The following is a 12,075-nucleotide window of genomic DNA, read 5'->3' as shown; positions in this document are numbered from 1 at the left end:
ACAATTTGCTCAAAAGCCGTCTTTTGAGCGATAATCCTTATGTCTAATTGCACTGACATCGTGCAGTTTTCTTTAAGACGTCGCTCATCGTTGTCTTTCAGTATGCTGAAAGACAACGATCAGCCTTATCAGGAATTCATAGGAAACAATAGTATCAGGTGTATCCCGCTCCCTGAACACAGGCTGGATATGAGGAACAGAGCTGTCCAGCTGTGTTCTTCATTGCCCGCTCGGAGCGCTCAGCTGTATAACAGCCGGGCGCTCCGAACAGAGAACAGCTGGATACAGAAGACAAGTGAAGACACCCTGCCTGTCTTCTGCATCCCCGCTTGGAGCGCTCAGCTGTATAACAGTCGGGCGCTCCGAGCGGGGAACAGCTGGATGCAGAAGACAAGTGGCCCCGCTTGCCTTCTGCATCCCCCACTCGAAGCGCTAGGTGATCGCTCAATTTTTGAGCGATCACCTTGCGCTGTAAATGGACACAACACATATTGCTCAAAAGTTGCTCAAAAGGCTGCATGTCCACAGGCGTTGTGGTATCCGTGGCCTGGGAGCAGGAGCCGACAGATAGGCTGCGAGCGGAGAATCGCGGCAGATCGCAGCATGCTGCGATTTTCCGGCTGCGAGCGGAGAATTGCTATGATTCTCTGCTCATGGACAGGGGGGCTGGGCTTTCCGTAGCAATGCTATGGAAAGCATGCATTGCGTTCCCTGCGGCTGGATTATCGCCGCGGGGAGCGCAATGCAAACCCGCCCGTGGACAGGCAGCCAAAGACATCTTTTGAGCAATAATCGTTGTGTCTAAATGGGCCTTTAGGCAGGTGTGGAAACAATGTTGCAAAGTAAAGCCTGGTTTAGACACAACGATTATCGCTCAAAAAATCTTTAAGTGATAATAGTGTCCTTTTACAGCAGGAGGTGATCGCTAAAACGTTAAACGATCACCTTGCTTTCCGAGCGGGGGATGCAGAAGACAAGCAGGGCCGCTTGCCTTCTGCATGCAGCTGTTCTCTGCGGGGAGCTCCCGGCTATTATACAGCTGAGCGCTCCGAGCGGGGGATGAAGAACACAGCTGGACAGCTGTGTTCTTCATACCCCACCTGTCTTCAGGGAGCGGGATACAGCTGAAACAATAGTATCATATATATCCCGCTGTGAATCCCGCTACGAAAACTGTACAATGTCAGTGCAGTTAGACACGATTATCGCTCAAAAGACGGCTTTGAGCGATTTTTGAGTGAAAATCGTTGTGTTTAAAAGGGCTTTAAGAACGCTTTGATAAAGCAGAAGTATTAAAAATTTTTCTTTCAATTAACAAAATGCAAAGTGAATGAACAGAAGAGAAATCCGAGACGGCTTCACACGGCCATATTTGCACACGTATTCGGGCACGCACAATTTGCATATGCAATACGCAGTGAATTGAACCCACTTATTTCAGCAGGTTCATTCACATGCCTTTATTTACCTGCACATTTTGGTTGCGCAAAAAGACGCAGCATCTTCTATTTTCCTGAACAATTGAGCTCCAAAAATCCTCATAGATGTAAATGGAGATGCGGAAATGCGCACGCAAAATGCTAGGTGATGCAGGCGGCCGGGTTGGATTCCGAGTGCGAGATTTATGCAGCGGGATGCGACCCATGCCCCTGCAATGACCTCTGGTTTACCTGTCTGTCTGTGCCGACAGGTGAGGCTCTGCGAGGCTCGCACTGAAATAGGACATACCACGATCTCCACCCCGCTACCGGAATATCGCAGGTGATTTCCGCTCGTGGGCATGGGGATGTATTTTTCGATGCATGTCCTATGGGCTGTATTTGCTGTGGCGCTCCGTGTGCATTAGGCCGCACACAGAACGAGACTGTAGCAAGCAACAACACTTACCATTTAAAGGCGACATGCAGCTTTATTTGATGCGATCTCTTTTTATTGATTCAGATAACTCTACAAATTATATGTCAATGAAGAAAAGCACAGCGAGTAAACAAAGTGAGAGCCGGGAGTCAGGGCCAACTACAATGTGACTGGGGGCGAATACAATGGTGAGATGTAAAGAATAACCTGCTGAAGCCATCAACTCAGAGAATATCGCTAAATATATGGGAAAGAAAAGGGAAAAAGGCCGTGCAGCGGATAATCACAAAACGACACTACGGATTTCAGTAGGAGTTCAGGGGTTTTGTTTTCACTTCTGGGATTTGTGCGGACCAGAAAATATAGGACTTGCCGGATCCTCCCCGCAGATAGCGAATACATGGTGCAGGGAAGATCCGGAAGCCGCTATCTTCCCACGGTTATGTTCACACTCCTGCGCTCTGGTGTGAAGTTTGAACTGCTGACGAGGGAGAACAAATTCCCCTTGTTCAAGTGCAGCAACGCTCCGTACTGCCAAGCATGGTTGTGCCCACGGCAGTCTGTTTAAGGTCTCGTGTAGCAAGGAGATGTGGAGTGCCGGTATGTACCGCAGGCCACACAGTGACAAAACCCTACTGCAAAAAGGGTCAAAGATTAGAAGCCCATTGAAGACTTTTTTTTACAAAGTCCTCTACTTTTGGCAAGGGCCTGCAGGTTGGGAGCCCTATAGATTGCTAGGGTCCTCCAAAATGTTTACTGTTGGAAATACAATGAAAGGGGCGCTGGTTCCCAACTGAAGACATCTTGTCATGGGATGAATTCTATCTAATCACCAGTATTGAATCTTGTAAAGGTTTTGTAAGCCCACATTTTGGGCAACATCGTAACCGCATTTCTTTATAGTTTCTGCCCTACATTTTTTTTTTATTCAACAAATAGAACTTGGATTGAAGAAAGAGAAAATGTTAAACTTTCGAGTGCAGAGCTGTTACCTGTTAATTGCAATATACTGCAACATCTCTACATTTCTGGCTCCTATTTGCTGTGGGAATGAATGAAGAGATAACTATTATGTGGGTTGTCACTATATGAAACAGTTGGAATCATCTAAGTGAGGAACTCTAGGGTGGACTTTTTAGCAACCTTTTAAATGGGTCGTACCATCTAGCCAACCAGTTTCCACATGTCAAATTCTGGCATTTGGAGATCATAAAGAGGGATCCCATACAGTTCCTCTCTATGAGCCAGAGCACAGAATGATTCCTGGCCTGGTATGGACTCAATGTATATTACAATGTGTGGATGACAATAATGTAATTGGCACACAGTCAATCATTAATGTGTAACGAAACTTAAAAACAAAACTTCTGAAAGGTCATAGTGACGTGTTAGAAGTTGTGATTGGTGGGGTTTTGAATACTGAAACCCCCACCGATGGCTAAAACAAATAGGTACAAGCAGAGGCATAACTTGAAACTCCTGGGCCCCAATGCAAAACCTGTAATAGGGCCCCAACTATAATGCTTCATTCATAGTACTGGGCTCCCTATATGGAGAACTGAGGCCTTATGGGCCCCTAAGTCTCCTGGGCCCGGGTGCAACCGCATCCCTGCATTCCCTATAGTTACGCCCCTGGGTACAATCACTCAACTGAGCTTTGTGCCCATTCGGCAGTTCCTGTCCCTGCTGAGAACAGCGAAGTGGCTCTATAGAAAGTCTAAGGAGTTCGTACACCGCTCAGTGATAACATGCTCTATAATAACAGCCAAATGGGCAAAGTACTCAGCTGATCGCTTCCGCCCCTTTGGTTTAGCGGATGGAGAAGCCTTCAGCACCCAGAGCCCAGTGATCAAAACGTTTGACAGCTCACTATATGTTAAAAGTTTGTTTTTTACGTTGATTTGTGCTTTAATCAGCATGTAATATTGTATCTCCTCTGCGGCATCGGCCAGGGCTTTCCTCGGTAACAGCCGATTGGTGGCGATCAGCGAGGCTGGGTGGCTTCATGCTTTTTTATCTTTTGTCCACCTCTTGCTCCTACCAATAGCAGAGGAGAAGGTTAGGGCTTTACTAAGATTTATATGGAAACCTCCAAAAATGCATAAGAATAGTTTATGAAATACAACAATAAACGGCAAGAACAGCAACCATAATTACGTTTTTCGACCGGATCAAAACAAAAATCCCACAGATCCAGTAATATGTCATAAATGTATGATTTTAGAGAATCCACATTAGATATATGTTTTCATTTATCATGACAACATCTTATAATGCCATTTTCCCCCAAATAGCACATGAAAACCTGCAGTTAAGCGTGTCACGCCAAGGGAGAGATGGGATGCTAATAAATAACCAGCAATTTGGGCTGACAATGACAGACTGATCACATTGATTACATTGATTATCTCTCAGACGGTTACAATGTACATACAGACAAGGCCAATTTATTGCCCTAAGAGGTTAACACGGATATCATTATAGAGAAAAAGAGACAAAAACAAAAAAATAATCCTATAGCTAAAGTGGGCCGAGGCAATCAGAAGCGCAGCCAGTGGGAAAAGTGTCATTTTTTAGACAGTTTTTTGTCTACAAAAATGGTGCTATTTTTGGGGACTTTCAGAAGATTCATCAGAGTGTCAAATGCTTGTATGTGAATGTAGTATTTGTGCTGAACCCTTCTGCAGAATATGACTTGTCTAACCTGACTTGGTTGACTGAAAGTGCTGACATGGGAAATGCTGCGCCCATACATAATAAATGTGGCGCATGTTTGCAACAAATCAAACCTCCAAACTGAAAAGCGCTGGATATGTTGGAAAAGAAGCAAACATGGCAGCCAGATCCTTTATTTATACGGCATGCATGCATTTGCTATTCCATACTACTCAAAAACTACCATTGAACCATCCATGCTTTGTTCATGTACGTTATGATAAAAGCGGCCTGTGAGATCATACATGTACCCAGTCTATGACCTACTCTTAGCCTCAGTGCAAGTAACACATATATTGTATATTCTAATACAGGGTTGAGCACTGTCTACCAAATTTTCAACCTTTGTAGCTAAACAGGGGTGCAAGTAGATCCCTGATCATCTAGGGATGCTTTCAAATGGGACAGAATTTAGCTGCAACACCAGCGGACACTGTGGGATTCTGCACCAAAACCTGCAGATCCAAAAGTGGATTTTGTTGGGAAAGTTCCAGCAGAATTCAGTAATTTTCAATTCCACATCACAATTTGCATGCAGGCTCCTGATTGTGGGGTGGATTTTCCATGAGCTGTGGTGCGTGTTGCTGACAAATTCCACCCATGTGAAAGCACCCTAAGTGTTCCTCCATGGACCCCCCCCCCCAGTCAGTATGATGCACGGCCCTAAACTCATTAATAGGACTAGTGCGTAACACTTGGCAGGCATCGTATCATTGCCTCAGCAACAGCAACTGTACCGCCGAGCGTGCAGCAACGTCTATCCATGCCCAAAGTCAGATGGAGTGCAAAAGATTCAAAAGACCCCCCCCCCATCCCCACTGAAAGGTTAACTAACAGGGACCCATTACCTTTAGTTTTTTTTAAAGCTCCATACTTCCCATAGACCCTCCAGCTTTTCCAGGGAGACGGGCAGATTCCAGATTGAGACATCCTCACTGCAAACCCCGTGAGGGCATCCAGGGTTGGAACGAGACGGCTTGCAAGTTATTGTGAGGCCTCGGTTCTGAATAAAAAGGCCCTAAGTACTGTCTTATTAAGGCAATAACCAAATAACTGGGACTGTTTATTCAGAACCCGAGATCTTCTGATAACTTGTCATCTCCAGTTCCAACAGGGGGATGATGAGATACCGCAATACTAAAATTCTTTTCTGACTATCTGGGAAAAGTCAATGGATTCACTCAGCGGTATGAAGGTCACACAGCAGTATGGAGGTCACACAGCGGTATGGAGGTCACACAGAGGTATGGAGGTCACACAGTGGTATGGAGGTCACACAGCGGTATGGAGGTCACACAGAGGTATGGAGGTTACACAGAGGTATGGAGGTAGCACAGCGGTATGGAGGTTACACAGAGGTATGGAGGTCACACAGAGGTATGGAGGTCGCACAGCGTTATGGAGGTAGCACAGCGGTATGGGGGTCACACAGAGGTATGGAGGTTACACAGAGGTATGGAGGTAGCACAGCGGTATGGTGGTCACACAGTGGTATGGTGGTCACACAGCGGTATGGTGGTCACACAGTGGTATGGAGGTCACACAGCGGTATGGATGTCACACTGCGGTATGGATGTCACACAGCGGTATGGAGGTCATACAGCGGTATGAAGGTCACACAGCGGTATGATGGTCACATAGGGGTATGGAGGTCACAGCAGTATGGAGGTCACACAGGTATGAAGGTCACATAGCGGTATGGAGGTCACACAGCGTTATGAAGGTCGCACAGCGTTATGAAGGTCACACAGCGGTATGGAGGTCACACAGCGGTATGGAGGTCACACAGCATTATGGAGGTCACACAGAGGTATGGAGGTCACACAGCGGTATGGAGGTCATACAGCGGTATGGAGGTCATACAGCGGTATGGATGTCACACAGTGTTATGGAGGTCACACAGCAGTATGGAGGTCACACAGGTATGAAGGTCACATAGCGGTATGGAGGTCACATAGCGGTATGGAGGTCACACAGCGGTATGGTGGTCACACAGTGGTATGGAGGTCACACAGTGGTATGGAGGTCACACAGCGGTATGGTGGTCACACAGCGGTATGGAGGTCACACAGTGGTATGGAGGTCACAGCGGTATGGGGGTCACACAGCGGTATGGATGTCACACAGTGTTATGGAGGTCATACAGTGGTATGGAGGTCACACAGCGGTATGAAGGTCACACAGCGTTATGGAGGTCACACAGCGGTATGAAGGTCATACAGCACTATGGAGGTCATACAGCGCTATGGAGGTCACACAACGGTATGGAGTTCACACAGCAGTATGGAGGTCATACAGCGGTATGAAGGTCACACAGCGGTATGGGGGGTCACTCAGCGGTATGGTGGTCACACAGCAGTATGGAGGTCACACAGCGGTATGGAAGTCATACGGTATGAAGGTCACACAGCGGTATGGGGGTCACTCAGCGGTATGGTGGTCACACAGCGGTATGGAGGTCATACAGCGGTATGGGGGTCACTCAGCGGTATGGTGGTCACACAGCGGTATGGAGGTCACACAGCGGTATGGTGGTCACTCAGCGGTATGGTGGTCACACAGCGGTATGGAGGTCATACAGCAGTATGGAGGTCACACAGCATTATGAAGGTCACACAGTGGTATGGGGGTCACACAACTGTATGGTGGTCACACAGAGGTATGAAGTTCACACAGCGGTATGGAGGTCACACAGCAGTATGGAGGTCACACAGTGGTATGGAGGTCACACAGCGGTATGGAGGTCACACAGCGGTATGGAGGTCACACAGTGGTATGGTGATCACTCAGCGGTATGGTGGTCACTCAGCGGTATGGTGGTCACACAGCGGTATGGGGGTCACACAGCGGTATGGAGGTCACACAGCAGTATGGAGGTCACACAGTGGTATGGAGGTCACACAGCGGTATGGAGGTCACACAGCGGTATGGAGGTCACACAGTGGTATGGTGATCACTCAGCGGTATGGTGGTCACTCAGCGGTATGGTGGTCACACAGCGGTATGGGGGTCACACAGCGGTATGAAGGTCACACAGCGGTATGGGGGTCACACAGCGGTAGGGTGGTCACACAGCAGTATGGAGCCTTTTTAAAAAAATTTTTAATAGATCCCAATTACTTAAACTTTTATTTGGGAGGGGGGGGGGGGGGCTATTCAGTTTCAAAATAAAAATGCTAGCCAGGCTTCATTTTATGACAAGCGTTTTTTCACCTTAACCTAATTCTGCTGTTTTTCCCAGATGTTACTTTAAAGGCTATAGTGAAATATTGTAAACTCTACATGAATAGTGTTTTTTTATGTTAATGAATAGAGATGAGCGAGCATGCTCGTCCGAGCAGTAGTATACTTGAGAGTACTCATTACTCGATCGAGTACCACACGGTGCTCGAGAAATTTTCACCCTCTCCTCCGCACATGTTTTGCGCCTTTTTTAGCCAATGAACATGCAAGAAAGGCTTTGGCACCTCCTGCTGTGACGTGCCAACCCTCTGCATGTCTATAGCAGTGATTGGCTGGCCAGATCATGTGACCTACGAGCATAAAAACTCAGGTCACCTGATGCGCGCCTCACACGGAGGCTGGGTTAGCTGAGGGACAGAGCTGCTGCTAATCAGGGAGAGTGATAGAGTAGGTTAGAGGTTGTGTTTAGGCAGGGATCCACTGTACAAGTCCTCTTTTGTGCATCAGCAGTTTGGCTGGCTGGGAGCAGTAGTGCGCACCAACCATTCACAAGCATCCCGGCTGTATACTGCATACTGTTACCGGCTTTATGCAGAATACTGCTAGTGGTGTATAGAGAGTAGATAGGAAGCAACAACACTATCATTTTCTATTTTTTAATTTTTGGGGGGGCTTAAAGCGAACGCTACATACCCCTGTGTGTGTCCTGTCGATGCATACTCTGTAACTTGACTGTACGCAGTTTACAGAGCATATTTTGGCCTAAAACCGAACGCCATATACCCCTGGGTGCGTCCTTTCAAAAAACACTTTCTAACAAGACTATACGCAGTTCCCCTTTTTTTTTGGGGGGGGGGGGGGGGCTTACAGGGTACGCTATATACCCCTGTATTTCCCTGGGGCACTGGTTAACAAACCCCTCGGGGAGAGATTTTTTTTCTCTTTTCTCTTTTTTCTCTTTGTAGGCTTCGTTGTGTGCCCGGCCGCTCGGAGGGGGTGCCCGGGTCGGACGGCCGCCTGCCAACTGTCGTGGCAGGACAGGCGGAGTGGGTACTCAAGGACTCCGCGGCTCTGTCCAAAAGGGAGGTGGCAGAGGGGCGGCTGTGGTGCGTTGACTCCAGTGTGCGCGTCCCCACTCCTTCTCAGCGCTTTGAGAAAATAGGTCAAAGACCGCCAGTGCTCCTGGACAAAGGCGGGTTGACGCGAACCCCCAGGACGAGAGGAGTGCCGCTCTGCGCGGGGGCGTCGTCGGTCTGTCGGACATCAGGAGCCGGAAGGATTGAATGCCGCGAGCTAACTAAGGATGCGGCACATGACTGGGAACAGGTACAGCAGGGGTTAAGTAGAGCGAGCAAAAGGGGGGTGGAGTTTAGACAGGAAGAAAAAGGGTGGGGGGGAGCGGAAGGAGCTCAGTCGTGAGACAAGAAGAGACGGGAGAAGACTGGAGAAGAGACAGCAGCAGAAAGAAGATTGCAAAGGGCGAAAAGTGTTTCCAGAGAGAGGAGAAGAGGTGCGGCAAAGGGAAGGAGTATCCAGCAGAAGAGGAGAAGCGGCGAAGAAATACCTGCAAGCGGCGTGGAAGAAGAGAAGGCAACCGCGTCCGGCGATCCAGAAGTCCCAAGATCGGAGGATGGAGGAGCTGCGAGCCCAGATTCGGGAGGCGATCCAGACGGACGGCGCGGAATGGCTAGAGGAGATCATCGCAAGCTGCAGATCGGGGTCGGAGTCCGGAAGGCCAGTCGGGCCGGCAGCAGCTTTACCGGCGGCTGCCGAGGGAGCGGAACAGCTGGGGGATGCCGGGCGAGGCCGCCCGAGGAGAAGACGGAACCCCCCTGCGAGGCTCAGTCCGAGCCCCGCCGCCAAGAGGGTCGGCCGCAGGAGCGGCCGCAGCGGAGAGATGTTGCAGGGCGCGGGACGCGCCACGAGGGCGGAGGCGCGAAATTCGAATCGCGCGGCGGTTGGAGCGACCGCGGAGGAGCAGCGGGAACAGCCGGGCGGCAGTCCGCAAAACAGCAGAGGGGCACCGGCAGCATCAAGCAGGGGCTCCGGGTCCAGGAGCCAGCGCGCAGTCGGGCGCACGGCAGCAGGAGACACCGGCAGCATGGAGCAGCCAAGGAGGCACGTGCCACGTGCAGACGCATGGCGGGAAGGCAGGCAAGATGGCGGCAGAGCAAGGCAGCAGCGCCAGGTACCGGGGAGGAGGGGGGGAGGAGCGTCCTCAGAGGGCCAGGCGGCCAGGCACTTAAACCCATTACCCGGGAGGTATAACCCTGGGGGGGGGAGGGATAGGGGATACAGCCCGGCCACCAGCTCTACCGGCAGTGCAGCCACCAGGGCAGGGAGCGCTCAGGGAGTTAGGGAAAGTGGGGAGATTATAGGAGAAGCGGGGATCCCATTTGTTTCCCTTGTCCCGGAGGGTCCATCGGCCGGGTCTTATGCGGGTCACCCTATCCATGAGCATCGACATAGCCGGTATGTAACTTACATCCCTCCCGCTGGCACCGGGTACGTAGTCAGCACCCAGACCCGTGAGCATAGCGGTCGCGCGGCTCACAGATATCACCTTCCACAGCAGCAAGCGATAGCGGCCCCTAGCTCACAGAGACTTTGTTATGTCAACCCACGTTTCGTGGTGGCAACATCGTCAGGTGGGGGGGATTCCTCACAGGGCTACGCCAGTCGCGCAAGCGGCAACAGGCAAGGTTTGGGTGCCAAGCGTAGACAACGCGAGAGAGCTAGGAGGGCAAGGTATCAGCAAAGGCGCGAGAGTGAGCTTGCGAGAGTAGGAGCGCAAGCAAGCGAGAGCATAAGGAGGCCGAGCGGAGAGTCTCTGGGCGACGGATCCAGGAGTCCAGGTGTACGGCACCACCAGGATACTTACCGCCATGCGGAACCTCCGCCAACACCTTCAACAAGCAGGCACAACATACGCCACAGGAGGCGGGATACACCCCCGGGACGGCCAGAGCGGGGCCACCTTATGATAGCGGGAGGATATGCGACAAACGACGCTCCGCATGTGAGTTCGCGGCAGCCATCGAGCAGCAGAGGCAGGAGCCCTGGGAGAAGGACGGCAGGGACCTCGCCCTTGGCGATGCCGGAGGACGGTCGTGCCGGTGAGTCAGACTGTTTAAATGCTTGGAAAAATGTAATGGATCCCGCCAAGGTGGCGGAGAAAAACGATTTGGTGTTAGTATTAAAATCGGTTTTGAATAAAATGGATAAAAAAGAGGTTTTATCGGTGTCCTGTGGATCCCCGGGGGGCGCGGGCCCACCCGTGGGGCAGGAGGGTGGCTTAACAGCCGGAGGTGAAGTGGACCCGATGGAAGGGTTGAGATACGCAGACTCGTTGTTCTGCGGGGTTGCCCCCTTGGGGGTCGGTGTGTCGGATGATCTACTCGATAAGATCCGGAAAGGTGTTTATGTGGATATATGGTCTCTGTTGTCTCCGGACCATGTGACGGTGGATAAAGAGAGGGTGTCGGATCGTGTGGATAAAAAATCGAAGGTCGCTAAGACTTTCTGTAATTGGGTTCAAGCGTTTACGATTTTGGCGTACGTTACATGCCAACAGTACCCTAAGAAAGGTCCCGAGATGTTGGTATATCTTAACACCATTTTCAGTGCATATAAGTTGCACGGAGGCACCGCGTGGTGGCACTATGACGAGGACTTTCGTCGGCGCGTGTCGGGTACGGCCGTGAGTTGGGCGACAAAAGCGACCGATGTATGGTTGCAACTCATTTTAGCCCAACGCCCGCAGAAACCTACCTTTCAAGGGGGGGCCGCGGGGGGCGGGCAACAGCCCCCTGCGGCCTCTCCGCGGCAAAACGGGTCATGCTGGCTCTATAATGAGGGCCACTGTCGGTTTTTCGCGACGTGCAAGTTTAGGCACGAATGTTCGGTCTGCGGAGGACAACACTCCGCGGTGCGCTGCTTCAGAAAACAGAGACAGCCAGTCGCCGGGGGCGGTGCCAGTGGAGCACCGAACCCCGGTGAAAAGCAAGTACCTCTTCCAGTGGCTCGACAGATACCACAGGAGGGAGGAAGCAAGAATCCTTAGACAAGGTTTTACCGACGGTTTTTTAATCCCCTTTTCATTTCAACCTGCTTCCACCTTGTGCTCAAATTTAAAGTCGGCCCTGGATAATATAGTATTGGTAAGAGAAAAGGTCAACAAAGAGGTGTCGGCGGGCCGCATGGCGGGCCCCTTCGACGAACCACCGTTCGCGAACTTGCGGGTCTCACCGTTGGGGCTAGTCCCTAAGAAAGAGGCGGGCAAGTTCCGATTGATCCATCATCTATCCTTCCCAAAAGGGG

General features: G+C 50.7%; 1 protein-coding gene across 1 annotated transcript in view; it reads left to right on the top strand.

Annotated features, from left to right (window-relative positions):
- Positions 1 to 12,075, top strand: part of POU6F2 (POU class 6 homeobox 2) — a 558,245-nt gene that overhangs the window by 104,056 nt on the left and 442,114 nt on the right. The gene's annotated exons all lie outside the window — the stretch shown is intronic.

The sequence above is a fragment of the Eleutherodactylus coqui genome, chromosome 12 (assembly GCF_035609145.1).
Source record: "Eleutherodactylus coqui strain aEleCoq1 chromosome 12, aEleCoq1.hap1, whole genome shotgun sequence".
Lineage (NCBI taxonomy): Eukaryota > Metazoa > Chordata > Amphibia > Anura > Eleutherodactylidae > Eleutherodactylus > Eleutherodactylus coqui.
Note: the sequence above shows the minus strand (reverse complement) of the source record. Positions and strands in the feature narration are given on the sequence as shown.